This window comes from Lissotriton helveticus, chromosome 2_2 (assembly GCF_964261635.1).
Source record: "Lissotriton helveticus chromosome 2_2, aLisHel1.1, whole genome shotgun sequence".
NCBI classification, from domain to species: Eukaryota; Metazoa; Chordata; class Amphibia; order Caudata; family Salamandridae; genus Lissotriton; species Lissotriton helveticus.
In genome coordinates, this window is record NC_136060.1 from 332,462,221 (window position 1) to 332,488,445 (window position 26,225).

Below are 26,225 nucleotides of genomic sequence, written 5' to 3' on the forward strand. Positions count from 1 at the left end.
TACCAAGAGTTAAAGCAGGTTCTGGACCGTATTCATCTTGAATTTGTTTTAGCACATCTGGTATCACCGAAATGGATGGGACACCGTGCGTTTTTGTGTAGATGGAAGCAAAGACTGTACCCCAAGTGTCACAGTCCTCAATGTGTGGTGCGATTCCCATTGGGAGACATATAGTCAGAATCCTGTGTTTTTCTAATGGGGTGGTGTCAGGAAACACCACCTCTATTTGGGTGATTTTCTGTGCCAACCAGAATGGTATTTGTTCCCGTTTAGCTGGAACTTTACCTAGGCAGGATTGGATGTTCTGTGGTGTGATTTTATTTGTGTTCCCCTGGTGAGGGGTCAGCTGTGGAATTTTAATCGCTGGCTGAATTGTTGAAGTCCGCATTACATACTGAACTAATTGTCTATGAATTTTTAGTAGTTGTTTTAGCTGTATTAATAGCTCTGCTGCAGGCATTCTTTCGATGTCTGGATGTGGTGTGTATCCGGCTAGGACCGGCCACGTTGCTCCTGGTCTTCCTAAAGGACCGAGCCTTGTAATGTGATTGTTATGTATTAGGGCGCCATCAAATAAGAGCAAATGCTCTTGGAATTTGAGTGGTACTTCCACCTCCTCGAAAGGAGTGTACGTTTCAGGAGGTTCCTCTACTTTGTAATAGTGGAAGTACTTTGTTACAGCATTTGCTGCTGGAAAATGTATCCATGTATAGTATACCTCTGTCTGCCGATATTCGTGTGCCTCAATTACGAATATGACTGTACCACCTCTAGGTGTCAGTCCATTTTCTATAAGTTTTAAGGTTATAGATCTCCTTTTAATGACCGGAATAAGTATTATATCCGCGTCTGCTGCTTGCATGGTAGCATCAGCATCTGCTATTTCAGTAGCTAATCTAATTGCCTCTCTTTCTCCATCGCTGTCTCCCATTTTACTGACAGGATGGTATTATTTTTGTTTGCAGATCAGGTTTCTTTATGGAAACAGAGATTAGGTGCACAATATTTTGGAACTGTTTTATCCTTCAACGTTGACTAGACCAAGAACCATACATAGGAGTTCCCTCCTGCGAGGTTTTGGAGGATATTATAACCTTTCACCCACTCCAGACGTCTTTGGAGTATTTGGGAAAAGGGGTCTGAGTGAGAAAGCACGACTGAGTTACTCTAAATGTCTTACGTTAGTTTTATCGCCCTTTCCAAACGCGTTGGGCGCCATGTAGTGTAGCTCCTATTTTCCCAATAGGCTCTGCGCATTGGAATAGTGCCTACAGCAGTAAAGGCCTAGGCCAGACGTTAACTAGGTCTACTACTGTCGATACTAGACTTAATTTTTGGGTTTGCCAGCTAAGCTCAGAGTTCGCTAGAAACTTTCTCGAATGTTCAAGGAAGGATTAACTCCCCTGATTAGACAAGAAGGGATTTAGTTTCTGACAACCATAGAACATGACAACTTTGCTCTCCCCTAATCAAGAGTCAATCTCGAGAGTCGTGTGAGCACAAGGCAATTATTTTACTCAGTCAGTACGTGCATTCTTAGTCTCATCAGAATGTAGAGAAAAGGAAGAGACGGGCGTGTTCAATAAAAGATGTTATTTATTGATCAGTCTCTTTTCTCGTGCAAGAGAAATGGATCGATATTATTGCAATACTTATAGTTAAGTAAAGTGCATACATTAGAAGCAATAGTATAAAATAATACTGTAAAAACATTGATATGGTTTCTGAGCCATATGATGTTTAAAATAAATAAAATATATTTACATACACATATACATTTGACTAAACGTACTCAACTGGTGTTTCTAAATACGCCTACCCCGTGTACCTGACCTAAGTCTAATGCGTGGGCGGGAATAGAAAGTTACAGTTTAGTTTAAGTTTGTTTTTGCCAAGTGAATAACTAAAGAATTCTCTAGGAGGGGTTATTCAGTTCTGTACCTGGAATTTAGGATGAATGAGGAATGGTATCTCTTTCTCTGCTCTCGATATTCCAGGCTGCCTGCGAGGGCTGCCCAGAAGCGCCGGTGCTGGGTCTCTCGGCTTGAGATAGCAGCGCGTCTCTCAGCGCGTCAGGAAGGCGGGGCTGCTGCCTGCGGGGTCTGCTTCTGCTCTCGGCTTCGGCAAGTATGGCTGCTCCGGTCCAAACCGCTTAAGGTATACACCAGCTTACCCTGGAGTGCAGCGGTTCTTCACATAGTATTTATTCCCTCCCGGTCCAAACCGCTTAAGGTATACACCAGCTTACCCTGGAGTGCAGCGGTTCTTCACATAGTATTTATTCCCTCCCGGTCCAAACCGCTTAAGGTATACACCAGCTTACCCTGGAGTGCAGCGGTTCTTCACATAGTATTTATTCCCTCCCGGTCCAAACCGCTTAAGGTATACACCAGCTTACCCTGGAGTGCAGCGGTTCTTCACATAGTATTTATTCCCTCCCGGTCCAAACCGCTTAAGGTATACACCAGCTTACCCTGGAGTGCAGCGGTTCTTCACATAGTATTTATTCCCTCCCGGTCCAAACCGCTTAAGGTATACACCAGCTTACCCTGGAGTGCAGCGGTTCTTCACATAGTATTTATTCCCTCCCGGTCCAAACCGCTTAAGGTATACACCAGCTTACCCTGGAGTGCAGCGGTTCTTCACATAGTATTTATTCCCTCCCGGTCCAAACCGCTTAAGGTATACACCAGCTTACCCTGGAGTGCAGCGGTTCTTCACATAGTATTTATTCCCTCCCGGTCCAAACCGCTTAAGGTATACACCAGCTTACCCTGGAGTGCAGCGGTTCTTCACATAGTATTTATTCCCTCCCGGTCCAAACCGCTTAAGGTATACACCAGCTTACCCTGGAGTGCAGCGGTTCTTCACATAGTATTTATTCCCTCCCGGTCCAAACCGCTTAAGGTATACACCAGCTTACCCTGGAGTGCAGCGGTTCTTCACATAGTATTTATTCCCTCCCGGTCCAAACCGCTTAAGGTATACACCAGCTTACCCTGGAGTGCAGCGGTTCTTCACATAGTATTTGCTCCGTCTTGTCACCACGCGTGTGTTTGCATAGGGCAAGGTCGGCAATATTTATACCTTAAAGGTGCCGGGATTGACGTAAGGATGGACATAGGTACGTCAATAAAGATGTCATACGACTTGCTCGTTAGCACATTCTTTACTAAAGTTCTCTGTGAAATCAAAACAATGGCCGCACGGATTATCCAGGTTGTCATAGGTTTGATTTGTTATGAGAACGTCGTATGCCTTATCAGGGGCTGGAGGAATATCGCTTGTCTAATTAGATCTCAAGCGTTATGACCTAATCAGATAACACGTTCCTGTGCCGTAGTGTGACTGCGTCAGATAACGGTATCTGCATCATGGGGAATTTCTTGCCTCATGGGCTGACTGTTAGTTAACTAGCTAGGTAGCTTAACCAGAATAGGGTCAGGAATAGGGGGATCGATTCAGAACCTATAGAAATACACGACAGTTTCATACCCTCTTTGATATAGTCTTCCACATTCATTAAAACCACATTGCCCCCTTTATCAGATTGGCGAATGACAATTGAAGAGTCACATTCCAGTGATTTAACCTTGTAAATTGTCATTGGACCAATGTCTTTTCTTCGCCAAATTTTTGAAATCATTGATGACAAGGGTTTCAAAAGTGTCAATACCACATGCAGGCAGTGTGGGATTAAAAGTGGATTTTGGCTTGAAAGAATTTGGGCAGTTCAGATCTATTTTATAACCCATAGCTATTGCATCATTTGGAGTATTCGCTGGTGTACCCAGCTCCAAATCTTGCATAGCGATTAAAGTTGCAACCTCATCAATGGTCTCTTGTGCAGGTTCAATATTTGAAACGCTCAAGGCAGTGTTCTTAACCTTGAGTTTGTTCCATTTCTGCAACCTTAATTTTCTAGTAAATTTAAAAAAGTCTATCCGTTCCTGGGGGTAATTAAAGTTAGCCGAGGGGCAAAAGGAGAGGCCAAATTGCAATACATCATTCTCTATCTCAGAAAGTATATGAGAGTATAAGTTTACCACATTGCGTCGATTCATTTTCCTTTTGTTTTTTTCGAACCCCGTGTTTCCACTCCCCCTGGGGTTGTTGTGTTTCCACTTATTCCAGCCGCCCCTCCTGACTGGCTCTTGGTCTTTGGTGTACTTCCTCCACGATTTCCTCTTCCTCTGCCTCCTCCTCTGTTTCCTCTTCCTTGTCCCCGACCTCTGACTATTTGCCAACCCTGTGGTTGATTCGTCTGATTCATCATCTTGAATTCCTCCCAAAAATTTGGGACCTTGCTTAAATTTTTTGTTGCATTTTTTGTTGCCAGGACCTGGCCATCCTCAGATGCATCACTTTCTACTACTTCCTCCTCCGATATTACTCCTGCCGCACTTACTGTGTCTATGCTTGCTTGCACACCTTTTCTTTTTATGTTGTCATACTTGCGGCTGAAAGTGAAAACACGACCTTCCTGATAGTCGATTTTATCTCTGAGAAACTTTCTTTCTTTTTTAGCCACAATGTCATCCTCATGTTTGGTCATTTTTTTATTTATTTCCTCCATTTTCATATATATATATATACGCATAAAATACAATATGGAGAATTGGTTGCACTCCTACAATGCAGTCTTGAATCTAAATGTCTATAGTGTGTGTGTGTGTGTAAGTACAGCCAAGAACCCCCGTACTGGATGATCCAATCCTGGTTACCTGATGGGAAAATATGTAAGTTCCCTTCTTGGTCACAAGCTGGACGCCCTTGCAAGTAGAATTGAGAAAAGCTGCTGGGCTGAAGCGCCAGCATGTACAGACCTCGCCAATATCAGCAAAGGGCTCCTCTGACTAAAACTTGAAATGCCTGTTTGTTTATAATGAAAAGCATCCTTGCAAGTCCTGTGTAAAGCCAGCATTTCTTTGGTCTATAGATAGCCATGTCGCCCGAGGATGAAAAATGAAACGGTATATAGTCAAAATATGGAGTAAAAAATATCGAATTGCATTAATATCGAATTAAAAATATAGAATGGACAAAATATCGAATGGACAGAATATAGACAACAAAAATATCGAATGTAATGGACAAAATATTGAATGGAAAGAATATAGACAACAAAAATATCGAATTTGAGGTAAGTAAGTTAATATCGATTTACATAAATATAGAAAGTCAAAATATCGAAGTATATGATATAGATGTTAAATATATCGATTTTTTAATAATATCACATTTTTTAAAGTGTTTTTTATGTTAGTATATGTGTGAAAAGTGTATATTTATTTTATAATTTGTTTTAAGTAATGAATGTTATGGTATTTAATTTTTGCACAATTTAATTCTGTAGCGGGTTGTGGGTTTTTAGGGGAATAGGGTGGGAAGTAATTTAATTATAATTGATTAAATGTTTTAATTTATTTATTGGTATTTATCTTGAATTAATTGTTAATTAATTTTTGATTGGTAATTAATTAAATTATAATTGGTAATTAATTTGTATTAATTGATTACTTGATAATTACATTAATGTATTTTCTGTAGCGGGTTGTGGGTTTATAGGGGAATAGGGTGGGAAGTAATTTAATTATAATTGATTACATGTTTTAATATATTTATTGGTATTTATCTTGAATTAATTGGTAATTAATTTTTAATTGGTAAATAATTAAATTATAATTGGTAATTAATTATTTTTAATTGATTAATTGATCATTATGTTAATTGTATTTATTCTTTTATGTAGCAGGTTGTGGGTTCATAGGGGAATAGGGTGGGAAGTAATTTTATTGTAATTAATTAAATTTTTTAATTTATTTATTGGTATTTATTTTTAATTAATTGTTAATTATTTTTTACTTGCTAATTATTCTCTGGAGTGGGAATAGTAATTGTTACCCCTACGCTATCCAACGCTTTCCCTACTGTTGCACTCTCTGGAGTTGGAATAGTATTTTTTACCCCTACGCTATCCAACGCTTTCCCTACTGTTGCGCTCACTGGAGTGGGAATAGTAATGTTTACCCTCCCACTATCCAACGCCTTCCCTGCTGTTGCACTCTCTGGAGTGGGAATAGTAATATTTACCCCTACGCTATCCAACGCTTTCCTTACTGTTGCATTCACTGGAAGGGGAATAGTAATTGTTACCCTCCCACTATCCAACAGCTTCCCTACTGTTGCACTCTTTGGAGTGGGAATAGTAATTTTTACCCCAAGGCTATTCACTGCTTTCCCTACTGTTGCACTCTCTGGAGTGGGAATAGTAATTTTCACCCCTTTGCTATCCAACGCTTTCCCTACTGTTGCACTCTCTGGAGTGGGAATAGTAATTTTCACCCCTACGCTATCCAACGCTTTCCCTACTGTTGCACTCACTGGCGTGGGAATAGTAATTTTTACCATCCCGCTATCCAACGCTTTCCCTACTGTTGCACTCTCTGGAGATGGAATAGTGATTTTTACCCCTACGCTATCCAACGCTTTCCCCACTGTTGCACTCACTGGAGTGGGAATAGTAATTTTTACCCTCCCACTATCCAACGCCTTCCCTACTGTTGCACTCTCTGGAATGGGAATAGTAATGTTTACCCCTACGCTAGCCAACGCTTTCCCTACTGTTGCACTCTCTGGAGTGGGAATAGTAATTTTTACCCCTACGCTATCCAACGCTTTCCCTACTGTTGCACTCACTGGAGTGGGAATAGTAATTTTTACCCTCCCGCTATCCAACGCTTTCCCTACTGTTGCACTCTCTGGAGTGGGAATGGTAATTTTTACCCCTACACTATCCAACGCTTTCCCTACTGTTGCACTCTCTGGAGTGGGAATAGTAATTTTTGACCTCCCGCTATCCAACGCTTTCCCTACTGTTGCACTCTCTGGAGTGGGAATAGTAATTTTGACCCCTACGCTATCCAACGCTTTCCCTACTGTTGCACTCTCTGTAGTGGGAATAGTAATTTTTACCCCTTCGCTATTCAACGCTTTCCCTACTGTTGCACTCTCTGGAGTGGGAATAGTAATTCTTACCCCTACGCTATCCAGTGTGAATGGGAATAGTAATGTTTACCCCTACGCTAGCTAACGCTTTCCCTACTGTTGCACTTTCTGGAGTGGGAATAGTAATTTTCACCCCTTTGCTATCAAACGCTTTCCCTACTGTTGCACTCTCTGGAGTGGGAATAGTAATTTTCACCCCTTTGCTATCCAACGCTTTCCCTACTGTTGCACTCACTGGAGTGGGAATAGTAATTTTTACCCTCCCGCTATCCAACGCTTTCCCTACTGTTGCACTCTCTGGAGTGGGAATAGTAATTTTCACCCCTTTGCTATCCAACGCTTTCCCTACTGTTGCACTCTCTGGAGTGGGAATAGTAATTTTCACCCCTTTGCTATCCAACGCTTTCCCTACTGTTGCACTCACTGGAGTGGGAATAGTAATATGTACCCTCCCACTATCCAACGCCTTCCCTACTGTTGCACTCTCTGGAATGGGAATAGTAATGTTTACCCCTACGCTAGCCAACGCTTTCCCTACTGTTGCACTCTCTGGAGTGGGAATAGTAATTTTTACCCCTACGCTATCCAACGCTTTCCCTACTGTTGCACTCACTGGAGTGGGAATAGTAATTTTTACCCTCCCGCTATCCAACGCTTTCCCTACTGTTGCACTCTCTGGAGTGGGAATGGTAATTTTTACCCCTACACTATCCAACGCTTTCCCTACTGTTGCACTCTCTGGAGTGGGAATAGTAATTTTTGACCTCCCGCTATCCAACGCTTTCCCTACTGTTGCACTCTCTGGAGTGGGAATAGTAATTTTGACCCCTACGCTATCCAACGCTTTCCCTACTGTTGCACTCTCTGGAGTGGGAATAGTAATTTTTACCCCTTCGCTATTCAACTCTTTCCCTACTGTTGCACTCTCTGGAGTGGGAATAGTAATTCTTACCCCTACGCTATCCAGTGTGAATGGGAATAGTAATGTTTACCCCTACGCTAGCCAACGCTTTCCCTACTGCTGCACTCTCTGGAGTGGGAATAGTAATTTTTACCCCTACGCTATCCAACGCTTTCCCTACTGTTGCACTCACAGGAGTGGGAATAGTAATTTTTACCCTCCCGCTGTTGCACTCTCTGGAGAGGGAATAGTGATTTTTACCCCAACGCTATCCAACGCTTTCCCTACTGTTGCACTCACTGGAGTGGGAATAGTAATTTTTACCCTCCCACTATCCAACGACTTCCCTACTGTTGCACTCTCTTGAATGGGAATAGTAATGTTTACCCCTACGCTAGCCAACGCTTTCCCTACTGTTGCACTCTCTGGAGTGGGAATAGTAATTTTTACCCCTACGCTATCCAACACTTTCCCTACTGTTGCACTCTGTGGAGTGGGAATATTAATTTTGACCCCTACGCTATACAACGCTTTCCCTACTGTTGCACTCTCTGGAGTGGGAATAGTAAGTTTTTACACTCCCGCTATCCAACGTTTCCCTACTGTTGCACTCACTGGAGTGGGAATAATAATTTTTACCCCTACGCTATCCAACGCTTTCTCTACTGTTGCACTCACTGGAGTGGTAATAGTAAGTTTTACCCTTTCCGCTATCCTACCATAAAAATATTGTATATTTTTTATTAATATTACGTCCATATATATATATATATATATATATATATATGTATTAACAAATCAATTTGTATGTTTTTTTTAACTTACATTAATTATTTCTTCATTTTAATGGTATTTCAGTATTTTAAGTATGTTTAAGTTAATTTTATTTATTATTTCATTAATTTTTAATTACTTTAAAGCATTTTAAAAAATTCGATATTTTGACTTACTATATTTTTTACAACAATATTTTTGATTCGATATTGTTGTAGTTACCTGTTTGGAGATAGGAAGTCGATATTTTTGCATTCTATATTTTTTACTCGATATTTTGGTAGTTCTATATTTATATCATCGATATTGTTTCAGTGATCCAAATGGAACGTCATTCGCACAATGTGTGTTGAGGCCTTGTACGTGGTGTTTAAGGAATCGGGATAATGTTAGGCGAAGCAAAAGCTGTAAGCGAAGCAGTTTCAGAGAAACTAATCCAACATTGTCATTGACTCAATGTGTGTAAAAGGTAAATGTGTGAAAGGAAAGGCAACTTAAGAAAATGTGTCTGTGATAAAAAATGAGGTTGGTTCTATGTGTGCCTACCTCGGACACATAATAGCAACAGACAGAGAATGCACTGTTTTACGCAAGACTTGAAAAGGTAGTTGTGGAAAGCCATACATTTATTCCTATACTGAAAGTCAGCCTAGGATTACAATACTTATCGGTAAACCTATTATATGTGGCTTTTGCAAATCTTAAATGACTAAGAGCAGATCTCTGTATGGTACCAAAATCTTGAAGCAGATTGTGGAGGGCTAAAATACTGGTGGTTAAATGTGAAGATGGAACCCTGATTAACAGTAGAAGGTGAAATACCCTAAAGCGGTATATAGTGTATTTTTGTAGGAGAATTCTGCTATATGGATCTACTGTACCACTGATAGAAATGGTTCTTTACGAAACAGTGCAGATATTATTTCAAAGTCTGATTGAGTTTCTTTGTCCATCTGTTTTTGTGTGACAGCTGAGAGACAAGTAGAATGTTACTCCTAACATTTGCAACAACATCCTCCAAAATGTGCCGTGTGTGTCATGATGACTATCAGTAACCAATGGAGAATAACTGCTTCCTTTAGGCACGTTATAGTCAATATGAGGGCTGCAGGAATCTTCTCCCAGGGAACAAAATCGCAATCTTAGTCAGCTAGTCTACTACATTCAACAACACTGAATTTCCCACAGAGAAGGCACATCTGTAACAAAATTATTAGAAATATGTGACCACGGTTGATCATTCACTTATGTTGTACTATTGGGGAAACATATCTCTCCTCAGGATTTGCTGTTGTAAGCCTTTATCAGAAATGAACACTTTCTGGCCATGCCATAAGAGTTCCTTATTATCTCTTCATTGTTGTGAATGTGGACTTAGTATTAACCAATATTCACAATTGATGACTTGATAACTCTATTCCAACTGCTGTAAGAATTTTTCACATGACTGAGATGCATGTTTTGGGACAAGATTCATTTATCCTTGATGAGATTAGGCATCAGCTTTACCAAGTCTTTTTTCAAGCAGATAACTAATCTGGTATTGGAACCTGGAGAAAAATAGATCCCATTTGGCATGTTAAGGGTTCATATAGTTCATTGATACCTCAGTCTACTCAGTGCCCCCTCAATCATGGCTCCCATAGGAGGGTAGACCCGTAGGTCCCCACCTAACATTCGTCGTGGGTAGCTCTCCCATAGCCGACACTACCAAACCAAAGAGTCCCGCCTCCCTATCAACAGCTCATCCCGTCCCTCCTTCACAACTCGCAATAATGTCTCCAGGCACGCCATTTTCCATCGAACCTCCCATTTCGATCCACATGAAACCATACGGCGCGAATGCCTTAGCGATTAGCTTCCCTCCTAAGCGAGAAGAAACCACAAACATAATCTAATCAGACAACACCCAGAAACGCTATTTGTAGACACATATCACTGCTCCTCTAAAGGACAGATTAAGATGGATCTCATCTTCCACACAGATAGACCTGAAAGCTGGAACACCGCATTGAGAATGCAACTTCACATATCTAAAACGCCGACCACCTCACACAGCTGTAAACTGACGACCTCCCTCCTCAACCAAGCAACTAGAAAAGAGAACACATCAGTGACCATTTACTCAAATGGCACAGTTTTGATACAGGCGAATAACAAGAACTTAGAGGCCTTCGACTCCCTCTTCCTTACTCTTTTCTCCGCACACCTTCACTCGCTGCGTCCCGCTCCAGCCCAGCCCCCCTCCTCGATCAACCTGCCCCAGTAGGAGATGCAAATATCTACTTCCTCTCCCCTGATGAGATCCCCCAGCCTCCCCCTCAGAAACTCCCCCCATTCCTCCGTCCCCACGAACCGTGACCTTCAGTCCTCCAAGGTCGATCAGTCCCCTCAGCCACCTCAATCCTATCCTCTTCAACATCACTCCATCATCCCACGGGCTCAACCCACTGACTCCCATCAATCTGTCAGAGATTATCAAGCCCCATCGTCCCATCAATCTTATCCGCTTCAACAACATAACACCGTCACTAGGGCTCGGTCTAGTGACCCCCTCAGCACTCCAGCAGAATCACGGAGGAAGAGCCCACGACTAAACCTCCTACAGAGGGCTTCTAACAGTGACAGCCAGGCTGACCTACTCAGCATTAAACCTCACGATGTGACCCTGACCCCCATCTCACGAGATGCCCCTACCCAAAACTGCACGCCACCAGCCCTGGAAAATATGGCGCACCACCTGGCCTTACTAGAAAGTCAGTTAGAAATTATATTCAGTGGCCTGGATGAAATCCTTTCTAACCTAGACAAGGCTTGAAAGCCCCAATATGCCCAATTCAAGGCTTCCGGTCCGCCTTTTCCTCCTAAAACCCAATTCGGGAACTCACCCGCCCTCGAGAACCGGCCGCCAAGGCCACTAGAACCGACGCGGGGATCCCACTTCAATCTCCCACAAGAATCAAACCCCCCACGTCTGGAGCACAACCACACACCAGTAAAGATGTAGAGCTCCAATCAAAAAGACCCCTCAGATCTATAGCAGGAATGTCAGATGAAGAAGCTATGGACCTAGCCTCCACCTATGTCTGCCCTCTTCCAACTGCCACCAACTCCAAGATTCAAGTGATAACGGGCTTTGGATGAGACTTCCCGCCCGTGAAGAACACTAGATCCCCGCCCTCCCTCACCTCCATACCGAGGGCCCCTTTAGGAAAGCATACAAACAAAAATAATATATCTACTAACTGCATGCTCATTAACTGTAGATCAGCCCCAAGCACGTAACCAAACTAGCTGAAGCCATCCTCTCGCAGGACTTAGACATTGCCTTCATCACGGAGACATGGTTAAATGAGATCTCCCCACCCTGCTTAGACATGTTGGTGCCCCCAGGTTTAAACATCATCAATAAAGATAGACAAGACCAACGCGGAGGAGGTGTAGCCATCATCCAAAATGAGGACATTGACATCACTGTAATGGACCCATGTGAATATAGTTTCTTTGAGTGCTTATCTGTCACCATCAAGATTAAGGACAACAGCCCATTAGTTGTTCACCTTCTCTACCACCCACCCGGCAACACCACTACTTTTGGTGAACACCTATCCGACCTGATTGCCCACTGCGCACTCAAAGACAGAATCCACATAATTCTAGGTGATCTCAACCTACGTTCGAATGAGGCCAACAACACACTAATTCAATCGCTCAATACTCTCCTCTGTGACAATAACCTTTCCCAACATTGCTCTGAAGAAACTCACTACAAAGGAGCAACCTTGGATGCCATCATTGCCCACCAAGACACAATTACGATCGACAACATCCTTCCAGCAGACTGGTCGGATCACTACATGATCTTATTCCACATCAACCAAAAAGTCTTATCCCTGCCTCCTGTGCAAGACCCCCCAAATGGTCCAGAAATCTCTCCCAGATTCCCCTGGACGTCATGGAAGATAGGTTAAAGCTGCTCCTACCCAGCGACAAAGCTCTATCCACAACCGACCTCACCTCACTCTCTAACACGAATATGGTAATCCTTCTTGACCAACTAGCACAGTTGAAACAGAAAAAAACGAGCCATTCCATCCAGATCTTGGTTCGACTCTGACACTAATGAAGAAAGCAGACAACTAAGAGCTGCAGAAAGACGATGGAGGAGTGTGCCCACTATCTTCCACCGAGACAAACTCAGAACTATCCGGAAGAAATACAACAATCATATCAAGAACAAATAAATCCATGTATTTCCGCTCTGCTCTGGATAACGCAAAAAACAGACCCAAGGAGCTCTTCAGTATTATCAGACAGCAAACTTCCAAACCGGATTCCTCCCTGGGGCAGGCCTCGAAAGAAAATTGCGCCAACTTCGCCAGCTTCTTCAATGATAAGATCTCTAAGATCGAGCGATATCTGGTTATCAACTGCTCTCCCCTCCCTATAGCAGCATGGGAGGGGTGCTTGGTAGCCATTACTAAACCCTGGTCACTCTTCCAGCCCATTCTAGAAGAGGAGATAGTCAAACTTATCTCCACCTCTAAACCTTCATCTCACATCCTAGACCCCCTTCCTGCTCAACTTACCAAAAAACTAAAACTCTCCCTAATCCCACTGTGGTGCAGGATTATTAACAGCTCCCTAAAAACCGGAATTGTCCCAGATTGCCTGAAAGTTGGACAAGTCACCCCATTGCTAAAAAAACCAGGCCTGGACATAAATGACTTAAACAAGTTCAGACCCATCTCTAATCTCCCTCTCCTTTCCAAAATCCTAGAAAGATGTGTACTCCAGCAACTAACACAGCACTTGGACAATACCAACCTCGACTCACATCAGTCTGGATTCAGGAAAGGGTGCAGCATGGAAACCGCAATCCTCAACATAATTGATGACATATACAAATCACTGGACTCAGACCAATGCTGCCTCCTCATTCTCCTTGACCTATCGGCGGCTTTCAACACAGTTGATCATAATATTCTCCCCAAAGCCCTCGAAGAAAGGGCTTGTCTAGATGATGTGGTCCTCAACTGGTTCTCCTCATTCCTGCACAACCGCTCCCAAAGAATCAAAATCAGAAGCTTTGAGTCCGACCTTCACCCAGTCAAGAGGGCAGTGCCCCAAGGATCAGTGCTCTCCCCTCAACTCTTCAACCTTTACATGGAACCCATCTCCAATCTACTCAGAAAAGCAAACATCCCCTTCCACCTCTATGCGGATGATACCCAAATCTACCTGGAAATCTCCTCTTCCAAAGACATTCACAGACTAAATGAAACACTAAAGGAAGTGCAACGCTGGCTGTCAAGCAACCATCTAAAGTTGAATCCGGACAAAACTGAACTACTCCTCATCTGGAACAAAGAAGAGAACCCACAAATGATCGAGTGGCTAAAAGATATCGATGCGCTCAATGGGAACCTCACCCTAGCTGACTCTGTCAAATCATTAGGCATCACGCTTGACTCCAAAATAGACTTGACCAAACACATCAAGATCTCTGCAAAGAGAGCCTTCCTTAACCTGAAGCTACTAAGCAAAATAAAACCTTTTATTCCATCCAATGATCTCAAACAAGCCACCCAAGCATTGGTGCTGTCAAGACTGGACTATGGAAATGCAATCCTCTCTGGAATAGCCAAAACACATCTTGCTCCTCTGAAAACAACCCTCAACGCGGCTGCCAGAATGGTCACTGGAATAAAGAAATTTGACCACATCTCTCCCGTACTAAAATAACTCAAGTGGTTACCAATAGAAATGCGGGCAAACTTTAGAACAGCCTGCCTCACCCACAAAGCCCTTCACACAGGCAAACCCAAATGGCTGGCGTCCAAACTTAGAAAAGCAGGTCAGAACAGGAACCTCAGAAGCTCTACCACCATACTTCTGATCCCGCTTAAAGCTCAAAAATAAAAAAACGCGGACAGATCCTTTGCCGGAAATGCACCCAAAATATGGAACTCTCTCCCCCCACATCAGAACTATTCCTTCCTTCCCTAAATTCAAAAGTCAGCTCAAAATCCTGTTCCTCGACCGCTCCTTCTCTAACAGATAGGAACAGTTTGGAGTGTCTAAAGGGACATTGCTCTCCTCCCGGATGCGGAATGCCAAAACCCTGTAATGGATCTCTTCTTCTTTCTCCTTACTACGATTCGTATCCTGAATGTCTCGCTTTACTGTATTGTGTTTTGCTTTCTTTTGCACTGCTCTGTAATTATGTGAAGCGCTCTGATACCTTCTGGTCAGGCTAGCGCTATATAAAACTTCCTAAATAAAAAATAAAAATAAAAATATCCAAAGTACATATGATTCATCCAGATGATGATACAAAGTTGAGCCCCTTTGAAATAAAGTCTCCAAGGTTACAGAGCTTCCTGAACTGCCAATACTTCTCTGCCAGAGATGGTATAAGCTTACTTCTGAAAAGTACAAGGTCACCTGTCTTTTCGACTTTCTGCGATAGAATGGCTCCAGCGGCAAGATAAAGATGCATCAATTTCCACAATGAAAAGAAGAGCACAATTGGGAAATTTCAAAATAGTTCCAGTAATGAATGCATCTTTTAGACCAAGAAAGGTTTCTTCCTGTTCCACCCACAAAAAAAATGAACACATTTTTGAGTAAATTTAGAAATGGGGCCCAATTTGTATTATAAGTCTTGAAACAAATGGCTATAGAATTTGGAAAATCCATGCAATATTTGTAAGTTCTGAGAGTTGACAGTCCTATAGGACCTTTACGTTCTCATGATCCATGAATAATCATTTATCAGCTATTCACAATCCTAGAAAGACCACCTCAGGTACCTAAAAATCCACTTCTCCAGTTTGGAAAAGATAGACTATTCTTATAGATGCCTTAGTACTTCCTTCACATGCTTTTGATGTGAATCTGATGTTTCAGAAAAGACTAAGTTATTTTTAGGATAAATGATGATATAGAGTCTAAGAAGTCCCTGAAGATGTAATTATGAAGTGCTGAAAAGCTGTGGATCATTGCAGGAACCAAATGACATTACCAGACACTCGAAGTTTCGATTTCTTGTGTTGAAGGCTGTTTTCTATTCATCTCTCTCTGGAATTTGGACTAAACTATAGGCCTTGGAGATTCAGTTTCAATAATATCTTAGCTGACTTGACCTCATCCAATAAGACAGAGGTAAGAGGTAAAGCATATCCATTATGGATTGTGATTGAATTCCATTTTCTGTGGTCTTTAAAAGATCAAGATTCTCCTCCTGGTTTGAGAATGAAGAAGATATTGGCTCTTGATGATTAGTTCAAATGACGAATGAAATCCTTCTGTACATTTTCCTTGAGATAATACTAAAGTACTGTGTCTGCTTGCACAGGAAGGAGATAGAGTCTCTCAGGTGGAATCTTAGCTTCTTGGCCAAAGAAAACAAGACAATCACATAGATAGTGAGGATGCAATTGATCGGCCAGTGACTGAATATTTCCAGAAATTCTTCCTAATGTTCCGGGACCAATAACTGATTTGGCTCCTATGGAGTGACAAAGCAGGTTAAAGGAAGGGTTCTGTTAAATTTTTTGTGAAGAAGCAACTTTGTGTACAACTATTGGAAGAAATATGATGATCTATGTTATCCAGTCAAATAAAGATCTATGTTTGTGAAGCCAAAGAGTTCACAAGACTACCTCAAATGCAGGGGCCTCAATGACGTGAAATCTTAGGATTTTGACATGTTCATTCCCTTAAACCCTTCCTATGTAAGATATACCTAGGAAACTTTACTATATATCAGGGATTCACCAAACATGTCCACTATAGATTCTAGAGTTTTCTTTAGTTGATTTGGCGGACGATGATACTTGTGGAATCTTAGGTCTATAAACAACTGTAAACACAACAATTAATTACAGTTAGTATGGTAAATTGGCCTTGAGTTGTATAAAGTTTACTGCAACTTAAAAATGCTCTTTTCCATATCCTTTGCACATTGGGATTAAAATCAGAATTGGAATGGTAATCAACCAGGGATCAACGTTTACAATTGAGTCAAGGGTTTTCGCGTATAATGTCAGCAATCTTTTACATAATGATCAGCCTTTCCATAATAAAGGCACACTCTCACCGCTCTTCTTTTATTCTATAGTTAAAGATTTGCAAAATCTAATTTTTCAGTATTGAATCTTTCATAAATTCACATGCTTGTACCTTCCCCGTAGTCATGGTGGGAGTCTCACGGTAACAACATGACCACAGCATCACTTTATTTGGTGATCAGACTTCATCAATATTTAGTCTAAAACTCAGCCAATCAGCAGCCAGCCCTGACATCACACAGCCCCAGCAGAGCCATCCTACCTCAGATTTCCAACCGCCTTCGTGTGAGAAGGATTCTACCTGAGCCTTGCTCAGTTCTGTTCAGGAGTGAACTTTTGACCTTTCCAACTTCATGTTTTCTTCTGGAGTTAAGGTACTGTGCTTCATCTAGTATCTGAAAATGTCTGAAAGCTCTAAAAAGAGGCTTTTCAGGTCCTGCAGATCTTGTGAGAAAGCCAGACTCTATTCTGAGGACCCCCCACAAAGACTGTTTATATTGTCTTCACCCCAAACATGTGGCTAAGGACTGCAAACACTGCAGGACCTTTCCAGCAAAAACTTTGAGGGACAGAGAGGCACGCCTGCTGTTGTGGCTTCAGAAAAAGAAAGCCACCTTAGATTCAGACTCAGAGGAAGAATCCACTAGCCAATCTTCAAAAAAAGAGGAAGTCTTCTGCTTCCGAGGAAACAGTGGATCCTAAGAAGCAAAAAAACTAAAGGTAAAGAAACATCTTTATCCTCTCTCCCTCATACTCCCCTGAAGAAACCCTCAGAGTCAAGGGTAGTGTCTTCAGCTCCGTCGACAAAATCTGTTGGTGCTTGCTTCTGTGAGGACGCCGACGACACCGTCGATGACGACTTCCTCGACGACGACAATCTTGACGACAACAACAACGTCGACGGCAGTGACCAAGACAACGCCATCGAAAAAAGGTTCGTCGACGTGTCCTTGGACGGGAAGAACAACATCATCCTCATCAACGATTCCAATTACGATGGCTCCATCGATGACTACTGGAATTTCAGCAACAGAAGTATCGTCGACGGGAGCTCCGTCGACGAAGGCTTTTAAATCACCAAAGTCGAAGACTTTAATGTCTGTAAGGTCTTTTCAACCGTCATAGGGCTCGTCGACGGTCAAGAAATATACCAAATATACTGCGTGGACAAAAATGTCTCCTCTTCCTCCATCAAATCTGCTGGTTCTACAGGAATCGGAGGATGAAGAATCAACAGGGGTAGCTTACAGTCCCTCTCAGCTACAAATTAAGAGGCAGGAGACTGATGAAGAGGAGTGCCAAGAAGTTTAAGAGGTTATCTCTTTCAAAGATCATCCAGTAGCCGAATCTAAAAGATATGAGTCATTCCAACAATCATCGACTATGAGGAGGAAGAAGAACCAAATCCTGAGGAGAGGGAAGAGTCCATCTCAATGCCTATTTCTCTGGTGACTGACTTACGTCACATGATCAACGACTATTATCGTCGTTTTCCTGAAGCTAATGCTCCTGCCTCAAATACTTCAGGCGCTCCTACCCAAGTTTCGGTAGTTCAACCTACGCCTACAGTGCAAAAGTTGCGATCTCCCCCAATTATCACAATAAGGGATGATTTTGCAGAGAGTGATGAAGACCAGCCATAGGAAGGAGAGCTTCTTCAAGATACTCCTGTGGGTGTTGAATGGGATCAATATATATTGCATACGACTACATCTCCATCACCGTCACCAGCAAACTCTCCACCACAGGACATTGGAGGATTCCATGACATTATGGAAAAGAGATTTGAGCTTCCGCTGCAGGTACAGGAAACGGAATGTTTCCTATACGACTTCAAGAAAGAGTCAAGGAAGTCTATAAAATCAATTCCCATTATTGAAGGATAAAACTAGTTACTTACCTGTGCACTATGGTTCTCCAGTAGTATCTTTCACAGATTCACATGCTTGTATCTTCTCCGTCGTCATGGTGGGAGTCTCACAGTAACAAAATGACCACAGCAGTACTATAGAAACAATTGCATAGCAAAACACATAGGGAATCACATTATTTGGTAACCAGACCTCACCATTATTTGGTCTAAAACTCAGCCAATCTGCTGCCAGCTCTGACATCACACTCCCCAACAGAGCCATCCTACCTCAGATTTCCAGCCCCAAGTGAGAAACAAGGGTATATCTAGAGGTAAAATGTTCTACCTGAGAAACGGGGAGGCGGGCGGGCCGCATGTGAATCTATGAAAGATAATACTGGAGAACCATAGTGTACAGGTAAGTAACTAGTTTTTTCTCCAGTATTGAATCTTTCATAGATTCACATGCTTGTATCAGAGTAGAGAGCAGTACACATACCCATTTGCGTTTTTAATAACTCTGCTCCTAAACATTAGGACCCCATACATTATTAATAAACAGGCAATGGGAGAAATTCAGAATGAAATACAATATTCATAGAAGAGGACTATTAAAATGTATAGTTTATATATATATATATATATTTTTATTTCCATACTTTGATAAAGAAACATATAGTTCGAAAAATTCCTTATTGAAATAAATGTCGGAGAACTGCTTGTCCCACTGCTGCATCCTCCTTCCACGCAGTGTCTAGACAATAGTGTCTAGTGAAGGTGTGTACGTTTTTTCATGTCGCCGCTCTGCAGATGTCTGGAAGTGACACTCCTGCAAACAGAGCTGCTGAAGTTGCCATCTTTCTAGTGGAATGAGCATGCACTCTGGAATGCAGAGGTTTTCCAGCTTTCTCGTGACATATGGCAATGGCCGAAGTTATCCATCTTGAGATACTAGATCTGGATAGAGCTAGGCCTTTCCTTAGCCTGGAAAAGGCTACAAATAGTTGCTTTGTTTCCTAAACGACTTTGTTTTGTCAATGTAGAACTTCAAACATCGTTTAATGTCTAGAGAGTGTAGAGCTCTCTCCGCTTCCGAAAAATGTAGGCAACACTACAGGTTCATTGAGATTAAAGATGGTAGGAACCTTAGGGATGAATTTTGGATTCGTTCTTAGTATAACTTTATCTTGCAGAAATTGAAAAAATGGTTCTGCAATTGAGAAAGCTTGAATCTTGCTGACCCTCATAGTTCTTCCAAGAAATGAACTGTAAGTCCACTTTATGCACTGGTCCAAACGGTCATTTCATGAGCTGTTTTAGAACCGTATTAAGGTGCCCAGGGCCTCGAGGGTGTTGAATTGGGGGAAACACTCTAAAAAGTCCTTTGAGAAATTATTTTATCACTCTTTGTGACCAAAACGATGGTTGATTAGGCACCCTTCTATATCTTGAAATTGCTGCCAGGTGCACCTTTAGTGACGCATGAGAGAAACCTGCTTTGGCCAAATGCAAAAAGTACGGGAGGATTTGCTCTGGGGAGGCGGAAAAATGATGTAGAGCCTGACATGCACACCACTGGAAAATTCTCTTCCATTTTGCTATATATGTCTTATTTGTTGAAATTGCTCGAGATTGTGAAAGTATATCCTGGCATTCTTGAGAGATGTTTAAGGATCGGAATTCATGTTCATGAGGTTCCAGGCTGACAAATTCAGCAATGTCAAATTTGGGTACAGAATTTGTCCATTGTTCATAGAGATCAGATCCTGAGATAGCGGAAAGTGAATTCTTGGGACTATTGACAACTGGAGAAGCTCCGAGAACCAAGCCTGTCTCGGCCAAACTGGGGCTATAAGTATTAAGTGGCGTGGTTCTGATCTCATTTTCCGACGTGCTCTCGATATCAGAGGGAATGGCGTGAATGTATATGCAATTATTCCCGTCCAACATAGATGCAGTGCATTGCCCATGATCCCGGCTGAAGGAACCTGCTTGCAAAGTGTTTGCATTTTAAGTTGTGCTGGTTTGCGAACAGATCCAACGATGGTGTGCCCCACCGACGAAACACTCTTAGGAGTTGATTTTGAGCTAGCTCCCACTCGTGAGAAACAGTGGCTGATTGTATTGTATTGTATATTAGATTTCTATAGCGCCTTATCACCCAGGGGTCCCTAAGCGCTTTGCAGAGAGTGAGCACCATTTTAGAATGTTCTGCATTCTCTGGTATGCCATATGCTAGAGGGGAGAGAGTTAGGCATTACCCCAGGCCTCCTGAAACAGCACAGTTTTTAGCTTTTTTCTGAAAGATAAAAGGTTTGTTTCTTTGCGCAGGCTCTCTGGCAGTTTGTTCCATGCACTGGGAATTGTATGGGAAAACGTGCGCCCTCCAAAGGAGGATAGCTTAAAACGCGGACAAATCAGTAGAGCAGCGTCTGCTGATCGTAAATTCCTGCTTGGGGCGTATGGAACTAAACGTTTCTTGATATATTTTGGGGCTTGTCCGTACAGTGCTTTATGCGTAATGCATAGGCCCTTAAATTTGGCCCGTTGTTTCACCGGCAGCCAAATGAGTTTATGGAGGAGGGGAGTAGCCTGAGTCCTTCTAGGTTTGTTGAAGATCAGTCTGGCGGCGTCGTTCATGACTATCTGAAGTCTGCTCGACAATTTTTGAGGGATATTGTCATACAGAACGTTGCCGTAATCCAGGCGTGCCAGGATCAGTGCTGATACTGCTCTTCTAAGCGTGTCTACCGTCAGGATAGGGGATAATTTGCGCAATTGCCTCATTAGTCCCACACAAGTGCCCACTACGGCTGAGACTTGGGCAGACATGGTGAGGTTTGCATCGATAATCAGGCCCAAGCTTTTTACTGCTTCAGCTGGTATTGGGGATGGCCCTAATTCGGTAGGCCAGAGGAGGTCGTTCCAGGGGCTAGATGCCGTTGTGATCGCCAACACCTCGGTCTTATCGGGATTTATTTTTAATGAGTTGGTCATCATCCAGTTCACGGTGAATTTTAGAATGTTCTGCATTCTCTGGTATGCCAATGGACAGTTGTCAATTTGAATAATAATCTGCGTATCGTCGGCATAGTTGTATATACTGCAGTCCATCTGGTTTAATGTTGAGATGAGAGGTTGCAGGTAGGCATTGAACAATAAAGGTGATAATGCCGAGCCCTGAGGGACTCCGCATGTGATACCTACTGCCTCCGATACCAGGTTAGCCAATTGCACTCTCTGGACCCCTGACTCCAAGAAGGATGTCAGCCAGGCATGGGCGGTGCCCTGAATACCGAGGTCCCACATCCGCGACAACAATAGGTCATGCTTGACCGTATCGAATGCCGCGGAGAGGTCTAGCAGCACCAGGGCACATGGGTTTTTCCTGTCCGCTTTAAGTCTCAGGTCGTCCAGCACGGAAAGCATGACCAATTACGTGCTATGGTGGGCCCTGAAACCAGCCTGGTTGGGCTCTAGTAGAGAGTTATTTTCTAGATGTTGAGAGAGAGTGGGCAGTACGTGTTGTTCCAGGATTTTTGCTAGGAACGGTAGCTGTGAAATGGGCCTGTAATTTTTCAGGATCTTGGTATCAGCCCCTGCCTTTTTCAGGAGGGGAATCAGGCGAGCCTCCTTGAAGTTGGATGGAACCTGTCCAGTTATGAGCGAGCTATTCAGGAGTGATAGTATGTCGTCCTCTAGCCCTAACCATGCTTGTTTAAAGACCCTTGGGGGACACGGGTCCGCCGGTGAACCTGATTTAACTCGGCCCATCACTGTTCTAATAGTTTCCTTAGTGAGTAAGGGTATTGAGGTAAGGGGCTGGGTGACTGTTGGGGTCGTTTTGGTCGGAGTATCGGGACAGTCCAGTCTGGGGGGTCATCTTAATTTCGGACAGAAGATCAACAATCTTAGTGGTAAAGAAAGACTGAAATTTTTGGCAGTCTTCTTGTGAGAAGGAGGGGGGCTGTTCCTTCTTTTTCCTCAATTCAGACAGAACCTTAAAGATTTCTTTCTGGGGATTAGGAGAGGTTGCAATTCTGTCTTCATAAAACTCAGCTTTCCTAGCCCTAATAGCTTGTTTATATGTAATTAACTCTTTGGCATTTTAGGTTTGACTGCCAGAATCATACCCCTTGCGCCAGGCTCTCTCTGACCGACGCAGGGAGCGTTTCAATTGCCTTAGTGCCTCATTGAACCATGGTGCACTTTTCTCCTTATCTCCAATTTTAACCCTTCGTGCAGGTGCCACCACCTCAATGACGCTTTCCAGTTTTCGTGATAGTTTGAGACTGGCTGTCTCAGTGTCATCCTCTGGTTGTCTATTAAGATGAGGTGGTAGTCTCTCTAGAGTGGAGATAAGTGTGTCAGTGTTGATTGTGTTTCACCTTCTCACGACCTGCCACTCAGCGGTGTGCGGTGCGCTTTGTCCTGGAAATACTATTCTACCCTGCAGCAGGTGATGATCCGACCATATGCAGGGAGATATAGTAATGGGGCCTAACATCGGGACTGACGTCCAGATCAGGTCTAGTGTATGACCTTTCTCATGAGTAGGACCAGTCACCCTCTGGATTAGGTCTAACGAAGTCAATGCTTCATCTAGCTATTTTGACATAGCGTCTTTGGGGGATTCCTCCCAGTGGAGGTTGAAATCTCCCATAATCATGAGACCCTCATACCTAGTTCGTAGGTCATGAACCAGACCCAGAAAAGGTTCCATGAAAGCTGGGGAAGTCCTTGGGGGGCGGTAAACGAGGAGTATCACCAAGCAGTTGGTGGTGGAGCAGAGCTTGACTCCCAGAATATCCGCACCTTCCAGACTTTCTGCACAGATGATCTCGGATTTACCTTTCTACCATCTTTCCTGTTGTGAATAGTGGCACTGAAATTGGGGGGTTGTGCTGCTACCAAGTCGGGCATGGACGAGTCTTCTAACCAACCTGATCTGCTCAGGATATCCGCCCCTGTGTTGTTTATCCCTGGAATGTGTTGCACTCGAAGAGAGATGTTGTGAAGTAGTAGCCATCTCCAAATCTCCTGTGCTTGTGTCGATAGAAGCTTTGACCTTGTACCTCCTTGTTTCAAGAGGTAGAACATTGTTGTTGTACTGTTCGTCTTGACCATTACTGTAGAATCATGTAGCCTGGGGAGGAATGCTTGCAAACCCAAGAACACTGCTTTCAGCTCTAACATGTTAATTTGAAGTTGACCTTCGTGGGAGACCAATGACCTTGTATTTCGAGGTCTTGGAGATGCGCCCCCAACTTTGAAGTGAGGCATCTGACATCATCATGTAATTGGGGCGTTGAGGCTCGAATAGCAGGCCTTTTGTTAAATGTTTTCTGATCATTCACCATGACAGGGCTTCTTGAATCTGAGGAGTAATGGTGATCCGATCTTCGAAGGACCCCTGGGATTGTATCCATTGATTTTCTAGGAGTTCCTGCAGAGGCCTCATGTACAGTCTGCAATTTGGAAGCAATGGGATACAGGAAGACATCATCCCCAAAAAGGAATTGAATATTCTCACTGACGTGTACTTTTTTGATTGCAGATTTGATGTCAAATTTAAGATTTTTTGATTTCGCTCTTCTGATGGATAAGCTTTTGCTTCCTTCATGCGAAGCATAGCTCCTAGGAATTAAAGGGATTGTGACAAAACAAGGGACGACTTTTCCAGGTTGACTCGTAGGCCCAGGCAATGAAAGAGATCCATGCAGCTTTGCAGGGAGTTCAGGACTTCCTTGTAAAATGAACCTTTTATGAGCCAATCGTCCAAATATGGGAAAATTTGGTTTCCCTGTAGTCTCAGGTGAGCTGCTACCGGCGCCCTGCACTTTGTAAAGACCATTGGAGCCGATTTTAGTCCAAATTGAATTGAATTGGTGGTGGCACCCTACGACTTCGAAACGCAGGTAGTTCCTGTGATTTATGTGAATCGGACTGTAGAACTAGGAATATAAGAGGTCCAGGGATGCCATAAAATCTCCTTTGCATAAGAGCAAGAGTATTTCTTGAAGGGATAGCATACGAAAGGGAACTTTCCTGATGAATTGGTTCAGACCTCTCAGGTCCATTACCTGCCTCCATTTTGATTTCTGCTTTTTCTTTATCAGAAAGAAATGTGAGTAAAATCCTTTCCCTCGCTGAGGAAACAGAACTTCCGCTATTGCCCCTTTTACTATAAGAGATGATACTTCTGCTTTGAGAGCTGACAGATGTTGTTGCTGTCTGTGAACAGGTGGTTGATTCGGGGGCTTCTGCAAAAAGGTATGGCCTTGATGAATTACACACAGTACCCATCTGTCTGTTGTTATCGACAGCCATTTTTGAGAAAAGAGAGAGAGATAATGGTTGTTGCCGATGTCTGACCAGGTGGTGGGTGCCTTGAGGAAGTCACTGTTGCTGCGTTTTTCCTCTTGCAGTATTCTTTCCCCTGGATTGTTTGTGATAAGAGGGGTTTGAGGAACAATACTGTTGGTTGTTAGTATACTGACGATACCCTTGCTGACTGTAAGGCTGGAACCTGTTGGACTGGTACGAAGACCTTTGGTTGTATTGGCCTCTAGAACCTCTCTTCCGAAAGGACTATAATCTGCCCTGTTGAAGAGACCCCAATGGCTGCGCTGTGTCCGTGTCAGCCTTGATTCCCTGGAGAGCATCGTATATGCTTTCTGAAGAGATTCTCTCCATCGAAAGGCATATCCACAATTTTTGCTTGCATATCTGGTCTAAATGAAGGGGCTTCAAGCCATGCTTGCCTTCTGAGAGCCACTGCTCCCGCCATTTGTCGAAACGCTACCGAAGAACTGTCCATAGCAATATCAATGGATTTGGAGGCTGCCCTAGCCCCGTCTTGTAAGATAGCGGCTGGTTCTTCTTTTTTGTTATCTGGGAGGTGAGCCAACAATGGAACTATATCAGACCACATTTGTCTGTTATATCGACTGATCAGAGCTAGAGCGTTTGCAGATCTAATGGAAGCCACTGCCATCACTGCAAAGTGCTTCCCTGCGCCGTCGATTCGTCTTCCCTCTTTGTCGGGGGGGGGCTACAGATGTCGAGACAGGATTTTTGGATTGTCTCTGAGTCGCCCGCATCACTACTGATTCACACGGATGCCCAATCAAACACACAGGAGAAGACTCTGGTGCACGATATTTTTTCTCTATCCTGGGTACCGAAGCCACCACCGATGCTGGCGTTTTCATGATCTTCAATCCTTCGTCCCAGATATGGTCAATGATGGGAATTGTTTTTATGGTTCCATGTTTAAATATCGATTACAAAAATATAGTTTACAAAAATATAGATGTAAAAATATCGATTACAAAAATATCGACTCCCTATACTTGAACAGGTAAGTACAATAATATCGACTCAAAAATATAGATGTAAAAAATATAGGTGTAAAAAATTTCGACTTTAAAAAATATTATAACTTAAATTAAATATGTATATATTATTAATATTATTAACAAAATAAATGACATTACATTTATATTTTAACTATTTATAACAAATAAACTTAATTTAATCATTATAAACTTAATAAATGTGTACATATACATATATTTTATTAAATACATTTTATTATTTTCTTTATTTAATT